The sequence below is a fragment of the Onychomys torridus genome, chromosome 5, assembly GCF_903995425.1.
Source record: "Onychomys torridus chromosome 5, mOncTor1.1, whole genome shotgun sequence".
In the NCBI taxonomy this organism is placed as follows: domain Eukaryota; kingdom Metazoa; phylum Chordata; class Mammalia; order Rodentia; family Cricetidae; genus Onychomys; species Onychomys torridus.
Window position 1 is genome coordinate 83,948,049 of NC_050447.1, and position 18,618 is coordinate 83,966,666.

General features: G+C 37.5%; 1 protein-coding gene and 1 long non-coding RNA gene across 4 annotated transcripts in view; both read left to right on the forward strand.

Moving 5' to 3' along the window:
* Zeb1 (zinc finger E-box binding homeobox 1) overlaps positions 1-18,618 on the forward strand; it is a 173,051-nt gene that overhangs the window by 42,465 nt on the left and 111,968 nt on the right. The window lies entirely within an intron of this gene.
* LOC118583431 lies at positions 407-11,971 on the forward strand. The gene is made up of 3 exons (XR_004944936.1): positions 407-1,351; positions 10,642-10,778; positions 11,950-11,971. It is a non-coding gene; the product is annotated as an uncharacterized LOC118583431 (long non-coding RNA).

An 18,618-nucleotide genomic window follows, 5' to 3' on the forward strand; every position in this document is an offset into this window, starting at 1 on the left:
GTTTGGAGGTAAATATGATTAACTCTACTGAGATCCTGTATCTGAAGTCCATTTCTTGTAGTTTGGTTATAAGCTGATTGAATCTATAGCCTCTCTTACAGAAAACCTTTATAGCACTTTCAGGTTATAATACAGGAACATTGGATGAGTAGAAGGGTGTGTGGATGGGTGGATGGATGGATGGGTATGTGGATGAGTGTGTGGAAGGATGTATGGATGAGTGTGTGGATGGGTGGATGGATGGATGGGTATGTGGATGAGTGTGTGGAAGGATATATGGATGAGTGTGTGGATGGGTGGATGGATGGATGGGTATGTGGATGAGTGTGTGTATGGGTGGATGGATATGTGGGTGGGTGTGTGGATGCGTGGATAGGTGTATGGATGAATGTTGATGGGTGGATAGGTGGACAGATGGGTGTTGGATGGATGGATAGATGGACGGATGGATGTGCTCTGCATGATTTTTCATAGAACCTGAGACTTGAGGTCCTTTAGCTGTCTAGAAATGCACTTAATTTGGGGTCTGCTGTAGTCGATATTCAGAAAGTGTTTAGTCAGTCATTTTTAATATGAAAATCATCAAAACAGATTTAACAACTGAGTAATAATAAAGACAAATAAAGCTCAGAGAACATACAAGATTGGCAGACTCTTCAAAGAATAGCTACCAATTAGATGGGCAGGGGCGTAGAAAATGGACTAAAGCTTTTTTATATTATAATTGCAAGTGGATAACCATTTTATTTTCAATAGTAAGATGTTTTCAGTCAATCCTAAGTCTGCAGTGTAACTTTGAATTTCTTTATGGTACATAGTACTTCAAGTAGTTGATGACTTACAGAGTATTTTGTAGAAATGAATGTTACAGTCAACCTGTTTCCAGCCATTATGAATCTCTCTTAGTTAAAGGCAATATTTGGTGGTATTTAACTTTGTGACTTAATAATTTATTGCATCATCAAATAAATACCGTCTTTATTGTATGTTTGGGATGATTATGGGAACCTTCAGGCGAGAGACTGAAACTTACTAAAACCCATTCTCTGAAGATATTGCAAGTTTCAGTTTTGGGTCATAGCATTTCTTCTCAAATATAATTGCCTGAAAGAAGGTAAACCATGTATTTTTTTCCAGTGTAGTGTTATTGCTCATTATCAGCTGGTGGACATGGGAACAACTTAATAAAGTTTAGGTAATTTAGTTTTCAGTTTAAATTCTCAACTGGCAATTGGCCGAAAATTCCCATCTGAAGAAGGGAGCACCCAAATGCATTTTGGTTACTGTCTACTTGGCATAGGAAGGCACCATCAAGAATAATGGAGAGACTAGCACCAAAAGGAAATCAATGGTAAGAATTTTCACTTAACTTACATGTGCATTTATGTATATAAAGCATATATATTTAAAATAAATTTTAGAGTTTTTATTCTAGGACATAAGACCAAATGTGTAAGTTTTACATGTCCATTATACATTTTATAGGATACATGCAGAGAACAGTCTTACAAGAGATTTTATAATGCAATGTTGAAAAAACTAATAAAATGTGCAAAAATTAGTTTATATGGTCCATACTAAGTTTAACAAGTTTACTTTTGTAGTTCTACTGTACCTAATTATCTTTAAAATAGTGTGTTATAAATATTGCTTGAATGAAGTTAAGTTTTAAGAGTATTTATACCAAACTGAATTTCCCTATATAATTTCTGGGTATCTCTCAGATTATATGTCAAAGTTTGTAGTAAGAGTTTCTTTTTACTTTGATAGCAAAATAATATAGACAAAGAAAAATTATTTACCTTACAAATTCTGCTATAGAAGTTAGGTATGGTAGTGCACACCTATAATCCAAGCACTCTTGAGACTGAGACCGGACAATTGAGAGTTTGAGGTCAACAAACCTCAAAGAGTTTCAGGTAACAAAACGATGTCCAAAACTGTTTCTCTATATTGAAAATTGCTATTACATCTTTATATAAAATACTAATTTTACAGAATTGTTTCTGTAACCAAAATGAGCCAGACGATCTATTTATACCAGCAAACTTTGGTGATAAAAATCAGACACCTCTGTCCTTCTTTTTATGTTCACACTGAAACAAGAGCTCCAGTTGGCATCATTTTGATATGCTGCAAATGAACTTAAACAGTTTTTTAGAATGTATGTGGTGTCTACACATCTCTTCATATGGGTATCTCCATCCTGTTGGACTCATGGTGTTTTGGTTTAACTTTGGGAAGGAATGAGAATTATGGTCTAAAGCCAGCCTTTATCAAAACTTACAGTACTCTTTCCATGGACATAGTAACTTTATGATACCTAGATAATAACCGATAAAGACCAGAATACTAATACTGCACAGTAATCAGTTGACTGTTTTGCTATCAAACTTAGGATTTTTGACACTGAAATAATTTGAATATTTTTTCTTATAACTAGAGATGTGAAAATTGTATTAATTGAATCTTGCCATGATTTTAGCCATTTCATAGCTTAATGACAGCTGTATCAAAATTACCCACTGTGACAAGCACTTGCCTCAGCATCTCTCATGCAGTCATTAGATGTTGCCATGCCCTGAGCACTAGATCACATCTACCCTCAGTCCAAAGGTAGAATTATAGTTGCAGACAGTCCCATGAGAAAGCATACATTTCTGTAAGCATTTTATAACTCTACTTATTGAACATCTTTTAAATAAAACCTTGGAAGATTTAGTTCTGACCATGGAGACACATGTTGTATACTTCTAGTATAGTCTCTTAAATTTCTTAAGCATTTGCAAGAGACTTGTGAAAGCCAAATTCTTAGGCAAGAATTTCATATGTGGGAGAATTCATACTAGATCCTTCAGTATTTCAGAAATTATGCACAGAGAACTCCAAGTTCTTCAATTGATAGAAAGTTATATGTGGACACTTTTAAGGTATGATTTATTCACAAATTTTATCCCTGTTAAAAATGTAAAAATTATGTTCTTACACATGTATTTTAAGATTTTTTGCATCATCAAGTTTTGAAAAATAAAATATTAGGCCATTTGAATGTGTGAAGTTGGTGCTTCTATCATAATACAGTCTCATTTCCAGGAGACACTAGCGATGTATAGAAAATAATCAAGTTATTTGTTTTCATATGTAGATCATGAAGATTTTAAAAACTGTGATCAACCTAGGTGTTAATTTTACCATGTGTTAATTGTACTTACACTGGCACTGAACGTGCTACTTGCATGTTCATATGGAGCTATCAAATTCAAGTGATGAGCATTTTCTCTGACCCTTTATAAACTATGCAACAATATTGTGAACCAGTCATCCCAAATATGAAATTAAAATCAGAGAAGTTCATGTGTTTAGAACTAATAATCTTTCTCTAATTTACCATTGAAATATTTAAATGTTTAAACATGAAATAAGACAAATATTTTTCAAGTAGTAAAATCCAAATTAAGTACCTTATTTTTTTCCTGAAAATTATGTGATTGTCTCTGTGTGTACTCAGATGTCACCAACTGTCTCTTACGTACTCTGATTTGAAGATGTCAGTGCAGAGATGGAAAACAGTCCTACCTGTTACTGTAGGAGAGCCTCCTTGAGGGGTGTCTTAGGGGAAATGGAAACCGTCTTTGCTGTGTAGCATGCCTTGTGAGGTCCATAACATTCTGTATTCTTTGAGCACTCCTCTGGGTTCTGTGAGTTAGGTTTAACTGACTTAAGATGCCAAGTAGAGAGTTTCACTACATGAAGGAACTTGAAACACAAAGGTATAAGGGAGGGTAATGAGGAGTGAACATGATCAACGTATGGTGAATGCCTAGCTGAAGCTGTCACAATGAAACCCTTTACTTTGTACAGTTAAAATGTGCAGTAAGCATCTTTTTAAAGCACTGTTGCACACATAGCACAGATCGGGGTGATGCATAGCCTCTCTTTTGTTGAAATGCTTATTTATGAATCCTGAAGCAAGCAAAGGCTATTAGGAATCTTTTAGGGTATCTCTAGTGCAGCAAATACAGTATGTGTTTTAATAGCTTCTGTCTGGATCTCTGAAGCTTCTCCTGTCAGAAGAAATAAGTTGCAACTAAAAATGGTGTGGAACTGGAAGTTTAAACTTGATGCTCTGAACCACGAGGGTTCATTTCAAAGTTTTGTCCTATCTTTAAAGTTAATATCCTGGCAGTAACTGTCAACATGTTAAATTTTATGCAAGGTAGATGTTACCAGATATATTAAACTGTCACTTATGGTGGGTTTTTAACTGAGTAAACACAGTAGAACAAATCGCGTTTACACATCAAATGACTACTTAGTGGCAACCTGCTGTGTGTTGGATAGTGCACTGGACACTGGGGGCTCCTGCTAAGACTGTGATCCTCGCTCAGGTTGTAGTTGAACACAGAACATAGACATTGAACAGATAATTACCCACCCAGTGTCTTGTGGCATTGTAAAAACAAAGTCCTTTCTTAAATGTACCTCAGGAATTGATCCTCTAGTGTGTTATTAATTTAATGAATAAACTAATAATTCACCTTCCTCCTGAAATGGGCTTCAGTTTAGCATATGGCATATTGGCAGGAAGTCTTTAAAAGTGTTTCTTAAAAAGCAGAACAATCTTCTTATGTGTGTGTATATATTGTTTAATATGATAAACTGCTATGGAAGGTCCTTAAAAACATATGTGGACTGCCACATGGACTGCCTATCGTGTATTATTCACTACAAACTCAAAACCCCTGTCTTGGGTATTGTACATTAGACATGTCATTTAAGAAAGCTATTCTAGGCAGTTTTACATAAGCACTTGCACACTCTAGTTAAGAAGTTGGTCTCTAGGTCAGACTAGATTTGTTACTGACACCTACACTTGGAAGGCTCACAACCTTAAGAGTTCCCTGTGCTTCTGTTTCCTTCTCTCTAAAGTGGAACAGTATACATCATACAGAAAACTAGATTTGTTATAGAGTGTGTGTGTGTGTGTGTGTGTGTGTGTGTGTGTGTGTGTGTAGAAAGTGTTAATCATGGCTTCATATGTTTCTGTTCACAACAGTAATAATAGTGATAATTCTGTTATCAACAGTGTCCACCTGGGTTGGGGAATGTAGCTCAATGGAGAGTGCTTCCCTAACATGCACAAAAATCTAGGCTAAATCCCCAGCACCAGAAATTATGTTCTGTCTGATTGACAAAGTTAAGCCACCTGAAATAAATTCACCTCTAATACCTAGATAATAGTCAATACCAGGACCTGTTACCATTATTGCTGTGGAATAGAGGGCAAGGGAATTCACCCAGTCTGGTTCCCCTTTAACTGCAGTTCACAGGTGCTCTAAAGATGCCTCCATAACTGCATCTCTAGGACCAAGGTGAACTTAACATTTAGCCCCAGACTCTTGAGTATCCTGGTCCCGTGAGAGTGGTCCTTCTTCTCATCTAAGAAGGAATGTCAAACACCTGTTATTTATCTCATGAAAGATAAACCAAAGTATTGTGAGTTTGTGAATGAAAAGATTGTGCCGAATACCACCCTTGAAAACACCAATACAGCATCTTTTCATCAGTAGGTCCAACTTATACTATGGATTTGCAACCCTAAAAGGGCATAATGATGCATGTATATGTTTTTGGAAAACAACGTATTCTCTTAACATAGGCCCATGTTACCATGAGAATTGATGTTTAAGCTGTAAGGCTTTCTATACATAGATCTTTAGGTTGATTCCTACATAGCTATAGTCAGACTTAAGTGATTTTTTTCCCCCAAGTAATGAACGCATTTGTTGAAAAGCAATTTCAGGATGAAATTTCAGACAATACTTACTTTGAATTGTTCTGTGGCTTTGAAGTTTATATATGCAAAAAGAGAACTTATATAGTGAATTAACTCAGTTGTTTTAAGTACAAATATTTTTTATTTAAATAATAAAAAAGGGGAGCTGGAGAGAAGGCTCAGCAGTTATAAGCACTTACTGCTCTTGCAGAGGACCCAGGTTCAAGTCTCAGCTCCCCATGGTGGCTTACAACAGGATGTAACTCTGGAGTTACATGATTTCTTCTGACTTCTGCAGACACCAGGCACACATACATACATATGTACATACATGCATACAGACAAAACATTCATATGTAAAATATATCTAAAATGTGTAATACATAAAAATAATTCTAAATTTATATCATATAATCTAGTATATCTTTTGGTTTGCAATGTAGAAATCTTTCATTGTAAGATGCTAAGTGAAAGGTATTTCAATATAGTCTCCACCTCCACTGTTAGTTCTAATGCAGTCTGTGTCTACTGAGGACTTACCTTTTGCATATGCCATTACTCTTCTACAAGAAGACAGGCATTTAAAGGACCGTAAGCATGAATTATGAGCTCTGAGATCTGGTTTCTGCCCTACTACAAATGAATAGAAAGTAGGAATCTTCTGAGATTATTAGTCCTCTAACATGTTAATTCTTTTGTTATTTACAGACTATGTGTATTTCTGTCTTGGACACACACGCTGTCATCCCCGATTCTCCACATTAATGAAAAGCTATGAAGCTACCAGTTATTTTAAATTTCCAAATTTATTAGTAAAGAATCCTGCCCTGAAAAATAACATGCATTTATGCTGTCAAATGGAAATACATTATTGGCTTTTATATATATTATTTCAGAACTTCCCAAATATCCTAACATGAATCATCTGTTTGTAGTTTACAGCCTTTGGGCCTGATTGCTGGGATTGAATATAGTGTTTCTGTTTCTATGTTTTTATTAGAATATTAATTATACATAATAATGAGCTTCATTATAGCATTTCATACATGTATATATTTTTATCATATTCACCCCAGTTACCTTCTCTTTCTCTCTCTCTCTCTCTCTCTCTCTCTCTCTCTCTGTGTGTGTGTGTGTGTGTGTGTGTGTATGTGTGTGTGTGCATATATGTGTGTGTGTATGTATATATGACTATTTGACAGAGGCATCATATCCATTTAGCAGTATAGGAGTACTAGATTCCCTACTAGGGTCTATATCCTCCCTAGCCATGTTGTTGTTGTTGTTGTTGTTGTTTTGTTTTTTTTTAACCAGGTTTCCAGTATCAGAAATGAATTCCCTCCTGTGGAGCAAGCTTCAAACCCAGTTAGAAAGTGTTTGGTTACCCCAAACAGTCACAACACGGTCACATCAGTAGGTCTCAGTTTGCGGGGCAGGTGGCTAGTGTAGGGCACAGTCCCCAGCTGAGGAAGACTGTTGGGGACAGTTTTCCACAGCCGTTCACACAGTTCCTCTAAGTCTGTGAAGCTAGCCAGCAAAGGAGAGGCTTCTAGCTCAGCCCTAGACTGATCTTCTATGTCCTACACCCACAGCGTGTGGTGTCTTCACCAGCTAATTATAGTGGGAAATCAGCAGTAGTGGCGGCAGTGGCCTGTGTTGTTTGGGAGACCTCAGGGGCTCCTCTGATCAAAAACTCTTAGGGAAGCTACCCATTCCTGGTACCAAGATTTTCATTTAACAACCTTACAGATTCTGGGAGCATCTTTATTCACCCAGGGATCCTCTGTTCAAACTTAAAATTTTTTTTTTCCTAAGTAGCTTACAAAATAGCAGATTTTCTTAAGACTTTTTCCATATAATTTTGGTTGACCTTCCTCTCATTATCTTCTCCACCTTATCTTCCAGCAGCATAAGCCCTCTAACATAAGCCTTTGAACGCTCACCCATCCATCTTAATATTTCATTTATTCTACTGTCCTGTTCTCTCCCAAAGCCCCTCCCCCTCCCCCTTCTCCCTCCCCCTCCCCTCCCTTTCCTTCCCTTCTCTTTCTTCTCCTTTCCTTTCTCCTTCTAGTTTCCTGACCCCTGCAGATACCCTCACTCTGAGAAATACATGTGTGTGAAAATTAAATCAGAAGTTAGAATCCGGGTACAAGAGAGAATAGTTGTGCATTTGTGCTTGTGAACCTGCACTGTGTCACTTAATATAACATTTTCAAGCTTCGTTTTCCTGAAATTTTTATCACTTCACTTTTCTTTATGGCAGAGTACACGTTTGTTGTGCACATTTTGTTGTATCGCATTCTCGCACTCCATCAGTTGGTGGACCTCTAGGCTGCTTCAGCTTCCTTGCTGAATAAAGCAGCAATGAATATGGATGTGCAAGTTATCTGTGTGGTGGGAGACGCAGTCACTGGGCTTGTACCAAGGGTCGTTAGCTGGGTTATATGGTAGTTCTATCTTTAGATTTTTAGGAAGCCTCTACACTGATTTCCATTTCTCAAAATGGTTTTAATTCACCTTTATATCATGGCTATAGATGTTCAACACTTTTCATAAAGGAGATGTAAAAGTTCTTTAGTATAATTTTCAGATTGACTTTTTTGTTCTATTCATTAGGATTCTTTTGTTCTAATAATAAATTGTTGGTAACAAAATGTTTTCACTTTTGCTCTACATCTTTATAAACACATTTTACATGGCAATAGTAGTCATTACAAGCCCTCGGTATGAAGCCCCATGCGAGACAGTTCTGAGGTCTCAAATAGTGTCAATAAAAAGGACACTGTAGCCTTATAAGGGAAAGGAAATAAAAAAACACATAGTAATGTGTATCATAAAATATATATATGAGTGTGTGCTCGTGTGTGTGTGTGTGTGTGTGTGTGTGTGTGTGTGTGGCCTTTTCTGATTTACCAGAGGATCTCACTAAATTATTTACACAATTTCCACTGCTTCTGAGGAGAGTAGATGGAGGCACCATGTGAAGTCTCAGATCCAATGGAATTTAGTGTTAGCTAAGGCTCTGCTCTAGGAGATTTGGATCACAGGAACCTTGACTGTTTTATATGTGTACATAATCTGAATGCTATATTCACACCATAATTTACATACTATTTATCATTACTAGTAGTTGGATACTATGCCATTGATAGTGTGCATATATATGTGTGTACATATACATACATATACATTCATATATACACACATGTATATACTAACAATCATAAATTGGCATGCCTGATGAACTACTAGATGTTGATATAAGTATAGTTAGAATGTTTTTTTTTTTTTCAGATTAAAACAAACTTCAAGTCAGGCTTGGTGGTACATGCTGTAATCCTAGCATTTAGGAAGTTAAGGCAGGAAGGTTGCTAGCTGCATAGTGAGCTTGAAGCCAGCCTGGACTACATGACATCTCATCTCAAACAGACAAGTTAAAGTAGATGTTCTTTAAGGCCACTACATTTTGAATGTCAAGATGTTTGCAAGGGAATTGAATGTAAACATTTTAGGAAACTTTGTCCTACTATATTAAAGCTGAATCTGTCATTAACTCAGTTATTCAGAGCAAACACGAGTCCTGAATTTCCTGCCATTTTCACACTGTGGTTTTGGAGCCTTGGAGTCCTGAAATGAAATATACTGTTAACTTTCCAGTTTATCTTGAAGACCAGCATCACACTTTGAGAGTGTGCAGTCAAATAGTATCTATTGTGAATAATTGTTTCTTGAGTCTGGTGTCCTTGCAGACATAATTTGATTATTTAAATCATACACAGTCCCTTATCAACAGCTCTGATCAAGTGCCTTTTGCATTTCTTCTCTCCTCACCAAATTAGTTAGTCTGAGTAGTTGGACAGCACTTTAAGAAGGCTGTCTGTTCTCAGCAATGTTCTGTAAGTTAATGGAAAACAAATGAAGATACTGTGTTATTAAGTTTTACATCTTCAAAAGTGGACAAACTACACATATTCTTAAAGTTATATATGGAAATCATATTGAATGGCATCTTCTGATTTCAGTGTGATATCGCAACTTACTCTGGCAGAATTAGAGTGATAAAACCATTTTGTCATGGGGTTCATGTCCAGCTCTTCGTAAGATAAACAAGATGCTAAAGTATAAATAGCCGTATAGTGTTCCATCGTTGATGGTCTAATTCTTCACAGCTTGTCACACAGTTAAACGTGTGCTATGCCGTTCCTGGTCAGGGTGTGGGTTGTAATAACATGCTCTGATCATTCCTAATGATCATTTTGAAACATTATTTTCTTAACATTTAATATGTGCTTAAGATTTATATTATTTATATTGTTAATGTCAAAGGATGTATTTTCAAAATCAAAACGTATAATCTTTTAATTATTTTATGTAAGTTTTGAGTTGGCAAATATTTACTAGTTTGTTAATATCCTTTCTATTTGTGAAAGTTTTAGTGCTTACTAAATATGCCAAGACTATAGATAAGCCATATTAAAAACAAAAAGCAGTCTGTTTGTGAACCTTACACTCTAACAGACTGATTCAGACGTGATTACTCTGGGCTCTCCTAGTCATGTCTATCAAAGTGCAGTGTAGGAGTGCGATCATTTTACAACACAAGTTTTTCTCTTGTTTTTCAATTTCTTAATTCCCCAGAGAGAAGGGCAGAGCTTCAATTCCCCCAAGATCTAGTGAAGGTCCTAATATTTGCAAATGTAGTATTACAGAAGGTAGTTCTTTAAAGAAAAAAAAATGTGACCTTTAGAATTGTCACAATTTGATCTAACTCTTTTTTCAGAGCCTTGTTTTGTAACAGACAATAAACTTGGCCCCTGTGGTGTGGTCTCAGGGTAATGTCTCACTCTTCTCTCCTCCTTCAGGATAATCTTAAACTTCCACCACAAGAAGACTGTAGAGGGCCCTCCCGCACCAAGAACCATCTGCAGATCTTTTTCAGTGTTCTTGGAGGTGGGCTGAGAGCTTGATCAGTTTGTGTCAGCCACCTTGTTCTCTAAAGGTAAGCACTGGGTAGTGCGTGCACACATGTGGGCTCAAGCTCCTAATGCAGAACTGGTTTTGGAATGCTCTATTGAGGGCCTGAGGTCATCAGACCTGGACTACCCACTCTTGGCCAGGGTATCACATGTCCAGCAAGAGTTTTTACTGTTTATAAGTGGAATATGCCCTAGAGATTATAAATTTAATTTTTGTTTTGTTTTGTTTTTTAAATTAGGGCCCAAGGGTATAGCTTCATTGTCAGTAAAGTGCCTGAAACACAAGCACCAGACCATAATTGATATCCCCAGCACCAGTGTGAGACGCCTAGGTGTGGCAGCCTCTGTCTAACCTGGGGAGGTGATGACAGGCAGATCCATTATCTGGCCAGCATAGACACTGGACAAGAGACCCTGTCTCAAAACAAAATGGAGAGTGATCCAGGAAGAAACCCAAAATTGACCTTGGGCCTCCACTGTACTTACATGGACACATACCCACACAATCATGTACACACACACAAGAACACACAGGAGCCCAATTATACTAAAGCTTATTTTTTTTTTTTACTCTGCATCTAAACCAGTTTACAACTGCTGAGTTTAATTCCTCAGCAAAACTCTTGAATGTCTTGAAATTTGAAGTCAAGAATTTTAGAATAATCACAGAATTTAGGCCCTCTGGTGACAGACACACTTTAAATTAATAAACCAACTCGGAAGCCCTGCTTTTCATGATCTCTCTGCAGTTAGGTCTCTTGCCTTTACTCCAGAGGGGCTCTAAAATCACTTGCAATCAATTGAAGCTTCAACAAGTTTGGAAACAAAGGCTTTCTTAATGTTTAAGAAACATGTTCATGACTTTATTATGTCAGGTCCTAATAGAAAGAAATGCTGGAAAATCACCTTTTTTCCCCCTTAGATTTCTTTCTTCAGGAAATGGAGAATTAACACATGGACTCCAGCAGGAGAAACTTAAAACAAATAAATTAATGCTCAGCTTTCCTTCCAGACTTTAACAACAGAAAACCTCATGGTTATTTTGTCAATTTATTGACACCTCAAAATGGCTAATCCTAGATAAAAATGTCATTTAGGTGTCATTCATTTTCTTTCTTTCTTTCTTTCTTTCTTTCTTTCTTTCTTTCTTTCTTTCTTTTTTTTTTCTTTTTTTTTTTTTTTTTTTTCCGCCAGAGCTGAAGATTGAACCCAGAGCCTTGTGCTTGCTAGGCAAGTGCTCTACCACTGAGCTAAATCCCCAACCGTCATTCATTTTCTAAAGAGGACAAGAAGATGTATGCTGATTTTGAAAATGCTATCTATGTTAGAAATAGGTTAGCACTAGATAACTTTTGCTTTCAACAAGAAGCTGAATTTTAGCACAGTTCCCTGGATACTGTGACCTTATGGAAGACCAGCCGTGGAGAGACTCCTGATGACTGTTGGATGGCCCTACTTCTAAAACATGGCTACCATCACCCTCTTTCAAACCACAGTCCTTCCTGTATCTACCTAATAAAATGTGTTGAAGGAAAATAGTCCCTGTTGTTAAGATGAGAAGAGGGAGAATTAGACATCCACAGAAAGGCCTTGAGAAGCAGGACACTCTTCAGTATATAAAAAGTTCAGTGGTCAGAGCTAGTCTCATTGCAGATAATTTAAAAATTAAAACTCCTTAAGTAGCTCTAACACAAGTTGTACAACATAGAAGCCCCAGGTATTTATAATTTAAAGATTATATGTATGCATACAGTTAGTTGTTTTTTTAATTTCTAGGAGTATGCTGAATATTTTGAGCCTTTATAGTGGCATGGAAGAGAATGGATAAATATAACTCTTTAGCCAGTTGGGAAGAAATTTGGAAATAAGATATAAACCTACTAAAATTCTAAGATGATGCTTAGTAATACAAGTTATTTCTTATTATTAAGGCTTTATTATGAATTTTTTTTTTTGAAAATGAGTGTTGGGAGACTAGAGAGATAGCTAAGTAGTTAAGAGCACTTACTGTTATTGCAAAGAACATAGGTTCAATTCTCAGCACACACAGGGATTCTCATAACTATTTGTAACACTAGTTCCAGGGGATCTAATACCTTCTTATGGCCTGTAGGCACCAATGTGCAGTCAGAATGCTTATATACATAAAATACAAATAAATAAATCACTTAAAATGGAGTGTTGTCTTACAATAGCACTGGCAACCTATTTTAAAAAGAATTTTTCATCATTTTATTGCTGTTGTTTAATTTCATATCATTTGTGTGGTATGTGTATATAACCCTGGAACCACTAATCTTGCCTTCTCTGTCTGTGTTAACAAAAGTAAGATCTGTAGCAACACTTGTCAGTAATGGATGCCACATCCATAGGGAGCAAGATGAACTATTGGAGAACCTGTGGCTGTGCTAATGTGTAGGCATGACAGCTTGGCTCGCTGATACTAGTTCTTTCACTAAACCAGGCTCAAGATGAGCATCTTGTTTTCATGTAAGCTTGTATATAAATGTTATTATATACTACTACTTTTGAATTGTTTAAAAAAGGTCTGTTAAAAATTTGGTCTTGGGTTGGGGATTTAGCTCAGTGGTAGAGCGCTTGCCTAGCAAGCATAAGGCCCTGAGTTCGATCCTCAGCTCAAAGAAAAGAAAAAGAAAAATTTGATCTCAGATTTCCCCTTTAGATCTGTGTTTGTTATTATTTTTAAAGCAACCTTAGCCAATCCATGCAAACAGTCCCTAATGAAAGCTTAATTTCCTTGTGTTGGTCCTGCTCCTGGCCTACTGTGGTAAGGAAGTAGGGGTGAGAGGCAACTCTTTGTACTTACCAATGGGACAGAGAAAGTCTTAAGACTCTTTGGAGGCATATAGACCATCCTTGTCTAGTAAACATTGAAAATAATAATCAGGTCACAAGTAGAAGTTAACACAAGTAACAATTCTGATGATTTTAATGGTTTAATAAACACACTGAAAAAGTAAAACAGCCAGAATTAATTGTAATTACATTTTATTTCACCAAGCCTATCCAAATAATGTTTTAGCACATAGTTATGTAAATTTATGATGTGGTATATATTTTACACTATGTGTGTCTCTCTATTGGCTTAGCCACAGTTCAAATGTTGTGTAGCCACATGGGGCTAGTAGCCTGTATTTGATTGGATGGATCTAGACAAAGAGTGAATGAAACTGCTATCTTTTTCTTCATCTGTCCATTGGGTAGCCTTGATAGTCCACATGGGTTTAAGTTTCCAGGTTTAACAGAAAGCAAAAAACCATTTAGGATATCCTATTTAATTTGAATTTCAGATCAACAGCTGTTTAGCGTAATTTGCTGTGGAATGTTCTGTATGTTAAATGTGTTGTTCTGATTGGTTAATAAATAAAACACTGATTGGCCAGTAGCCAGGCAGGAAGTATTGGCAGGACGAGGAGAGAGGAGAATTCTGGGAAGTGGAAGGCTGAGGCAGAGAGACGCTGTCAGCGCCACCATGACAAGTGAGATGTAAGGTACTGGTAAGCCACGAGCCATGTGGGAACTTATAGACTAATAGATATGGCTTAATTTAAGATATAAGAACTAGATAACAGAAGAAGCCTGCTGCGGCCATACAGTTTGTAAGCAATGTAAGTCTCTGTGTGTTTACTTGTTTGGGTCTAAGCGGCTACGGGACTGGCGGGTAAGGGATATTGTCCTGACCTTGGGCCAGGCAGGACTGGAGAAAACTCCAGCTACAGTAATTATTACCCCTGCTTAACTTATCTAAGTTGATCTGATTATTTGGTGTTTTATCTTGTCCTGGTTCAACTTGAATGAAAGGTCACTGTGTTGTCTAGAAAGTTGTAGGGTTGGGAAAGTAGAGCCTGTCCTTGAGATGAGTCTCCAAAGGAGGAACCTACCCAGAGATAGCATGGGGAAGTTTGTTAATTCAGAGAGGGCTTTTCCATTGCAGCGTTTCAGTGTTTACACCCTGAAGCATTTCAAACCCACACCATTTCCTTAAGGTATAAGGTTTTGAAACTGATGATAACTAACTTGAGTTTATAAAATGCAAACTGTTGAGTATACACCATGATTCTATACTTTCTGAGGAACCACTCAACAGACAGTGATCTCAGGAGGTTTCTGGGCCTTGGCTAATCTAAGAACCTCTCCTGGCACTGGCCACCTCTACAGCTGGCACTTGACTCAGATTGGCAGACATGAACACAGAACATCGATTCCTGGCACTGAGGAAAACTTTGTGCAGCAGGTATCTGGTGGTGAGCCCTGGGTTCCAACACCGTAACAGCGTCTACATTTCTCTTTGCACTTCTGTTGCATAAGAACAAAAATCCCAACTTTACTCTTTAACATTTTAAGTGTATTTTAGTAGCATTTCTGAATTTTTAGTCACCTATTTAGTAATGTGGATCTGACCCCTTAGGCTCCAGAGAGACCACTGATGTTCCCTCAGGGCAGTAGGTTTTAGACAGGCTCTACACCCTTAGTAAAGAGAAAAGGACAGCAGGTGTCACCCTGCCTCTTGGCCGTTGAGGCAGGTCTCCCAGCTGCCAGTGCTCCGTGGCAGCTTCTTCCAATCCAAGCATAAGCGATTGTCCATTTGAAATGCATTCACACTTAGGAGACTGCATCCAAGAGAGGTATGTCTATGATTGGGCAGCTTTCAGAGAACTAGAGTTGCAGATGAGTCTTTTTTAAAAAGTAGTTATTCTAAAGAAACTCTAAGATAGCCCTCCTCCTAAAACAGTTAGCTGAAAGGTCTCAGTCACAATCTTTGTGGTCAGTTTTCCTTCCTCACATGGAAAAGGAACTGAAGCTGGTGGGTAGTGGTGGGCTTGGGTGGCAGGGTTACTGTCATTGGAAAGCTTAAGTGTCCCCCATTTCTGTGTCTGGAAATATCTTACATTTATGTAAGAATCTTGTTTTGCCTAACTTCACATTTCTAAGGCATGAGTTATTTTGCCCAATTAACACCTACATCTATATATAAATAAGGTGTTTAGCCTTTCCTAGCTAATATTTTTAACAGTAAAGAGTATATTAATGAGTTGGGTTTGGGTTTTCACTTTTGTTCACAAGGCTGGTTTTCTTTTGCTTGAAGATTTCAACATTATTTCTAAAACTATAATTTAAAACTACAGGAAAAATTCTTCAGTCTTCGTCCCTGTTTAATCCTAGGATCCTTGGGTGGCCGTCAGAGGGGCTGTGAATCACCAGTCACTTAATCGTTTTCTGTGTGTACTTCTGGATTCTAGGCATCAGATTTTTAGTTTCCATCCTACCCCCAAAGGGTTTGTATCAAAACTTGTATCAAACCACCACTTATATAGTATTGTGGGATCGTTTTACTTGTAGAGAAACTGAGGTATAAAGAATTTAGTAATTTGCAATTACCCATTATATTCACCATGTAAAACTTTTAAACCTCTTCAGAAACATTGCAAATATGTATACATAATTTCTTTTAAAGTCTAAATAGGCATATTAAATATTATTCTCTCATTCAAAAAATGAAAACAGTTAATTCAACTCATGAAGTTAGTGGTGGAACCTTGATTTTCATATCATCAAAAATAATCTGGCATCGCTGCTGATGACTTTACAATTATTTATGTTTTTAAGAATAATATTACCACCGGGCGGTGGTGGCGCATGCCTTTAATCCCAGCACTCGGGAGGCAGAGCCAGGTGGATCTTTGTGAGTTCGAGGCCAGCCTGGGGTACCAAGTGAGTTCCAGGAAAGGCACAAAGCTACACAGAGAAATCCTGTCTCGAAAAAAAGAAAAAAAAAAAAACAAAAAAAACAAAACAAAACAAAAAAAAGAATAGTATTACCATACTATGTGTTACTGTTTGCACTAGGACTTACAGACAAGTGTGAGAACCATTAAACAACATCTGTCTTTACCCTCGTGCATGTCTTTCTGTGCATTAACAACTTAGCATTTATCTTGTATTTCTTTCACATTTATGTATCAAAAGCTCTTAACAATTTCAGTTTTACTGAAGTTTTATTTAAACTCTGAAATTCTGCCATAGCTACCTTTAATGTTCCTAGATAGGGAATAATCAATCTTATGTAATCAACTATTGAATACATGGAGAACTATAACAACATAATGATAATTAAATACATTTCCTACCCCTAATAATTCAGTCTGTGGAGAATGTATGCTGGAGAGTTGCACTGGGAAGCAGGTCAGAGAATAGTTTACTCCTGACTGTAGAAATGAAACTTTAATTGAATCTGAGACATCAGTGGGAATTAGTAAAACAAAATGAGGACCAGAATAGGGTTGTGGGTTGAAGGCATGACATACATGAAGGCCCTGCAGGGTAAGTGGGGACAAGTCATACTCAAGACCAAAGATTTTCAGACATGGCTGAGAAGGGTGTGCCTTCCCTGTCTCCTAGGTATTCATCACTTTGCTTTCATATTAAGAGCAGAAAGAGGATATTGGATGCCAGATTTGTGGGTTTTTTCTAAAACTTGTAACTAAAGACTGCTGTACACATAGAGCAGTGAGCATAGTGGGGGTATAGAGTTTCAAGACTTCACAATTGAACACATTTGTGAGCATTACCAGCATCTCAAAGTCCTGATTTTCCTCTCCTCACCAGCCCTGCCCCACATTCATCAAGGAAACTTCTTGCCTGGGTTCCTAACACATCCATGGTGTGCCTGTGTTATACTTTATATAAATAGCAACGTACAAGATGTACTCATTTGAGTGAAGGAAGCCAGATACAAAACGGTAAGGTCTGTGTTGTTGAGCAAGTGACTAGTCATTGTTGTGGTTGTATGATATCCTGTAATCCAGGGAAGCCTCACAGTAAGCTACGGAAGGACAGTGGCCTTAAGGTAGAATGGTGGCAGTGAAGATGGGGTAGGCGTATTATAGAGAGAGCTGTGGGTTGAAGGATTAGCTAGGAAATGGGGAGTGTAGGGAAACCTGTGTCTAGCTCATAGGCTCTCATCTGGGCAGAAGTTAGTGATAATGTCTTCTATTAAGTCCAAATACTGGACTTATACTGGGGAGAAAGTAGGTGGCTTGTATTTTGCTAGAGGACAATAATGAGTTTGGCTTTTTGTATCTGAGGTACATACAAAACATTGCACTGTTCTGCTTCCCACAAATCAGTGCTCATGGCTTAGCCAGGGAGTAACTATATATTCATTATTAGCACATGTGCCAATCAAGTTCCTTTAGCATATGAAGAACTGTTTTCTTTTCTCCCTTGGTCTCTATGGATGCTTCTGATCAGTGTTTGTAGGAGTGACCTTGCCTCCTGTTGTTTTTCCTATCTATGTATACATGAACAGTACACCTCTCCCAGAGTGTCACTAAATTTATGTGCAAGAATAACATTTCCTATGTATTTTTCAAGAAGGGCATTATTAAAATGCCTTCATGCTTAACGTCATGATATTTTTATCATTCTATTCTTGCCTTTAGTTAGCACCGTCACCACCCCTGGAAGTGAGCTGCTTTGTGTGAAGGGATTAACCCTGCTCCTCAGGAAGACTCTCATAGGTTGAAATAATGTTCATCAGATTTTGTTAGACGTGGGATGAAAGATGAAGAGTTAGAGCCTGAATTCACACATAGGCAGGATACCCAAGAAGAAAAACATGACCTTGAAGTGCAGCTGGAAGCACTGGCTGGGGGGTACAGGGCAAGCCTTGCCTGCCCCACAGAACTGCCTGGCATAGTTGAACCTTTGAAAAATTTCCAATAGAGATGAGGCATCTACCTTAGGAGGAGTGGACTGCTGAGTAGAACTAATGGTCCATGGTCATCAGGAATGGTTCAGTTCTCTTTAGACCAAAAATTGTACTAAAATCAGGACAATTTA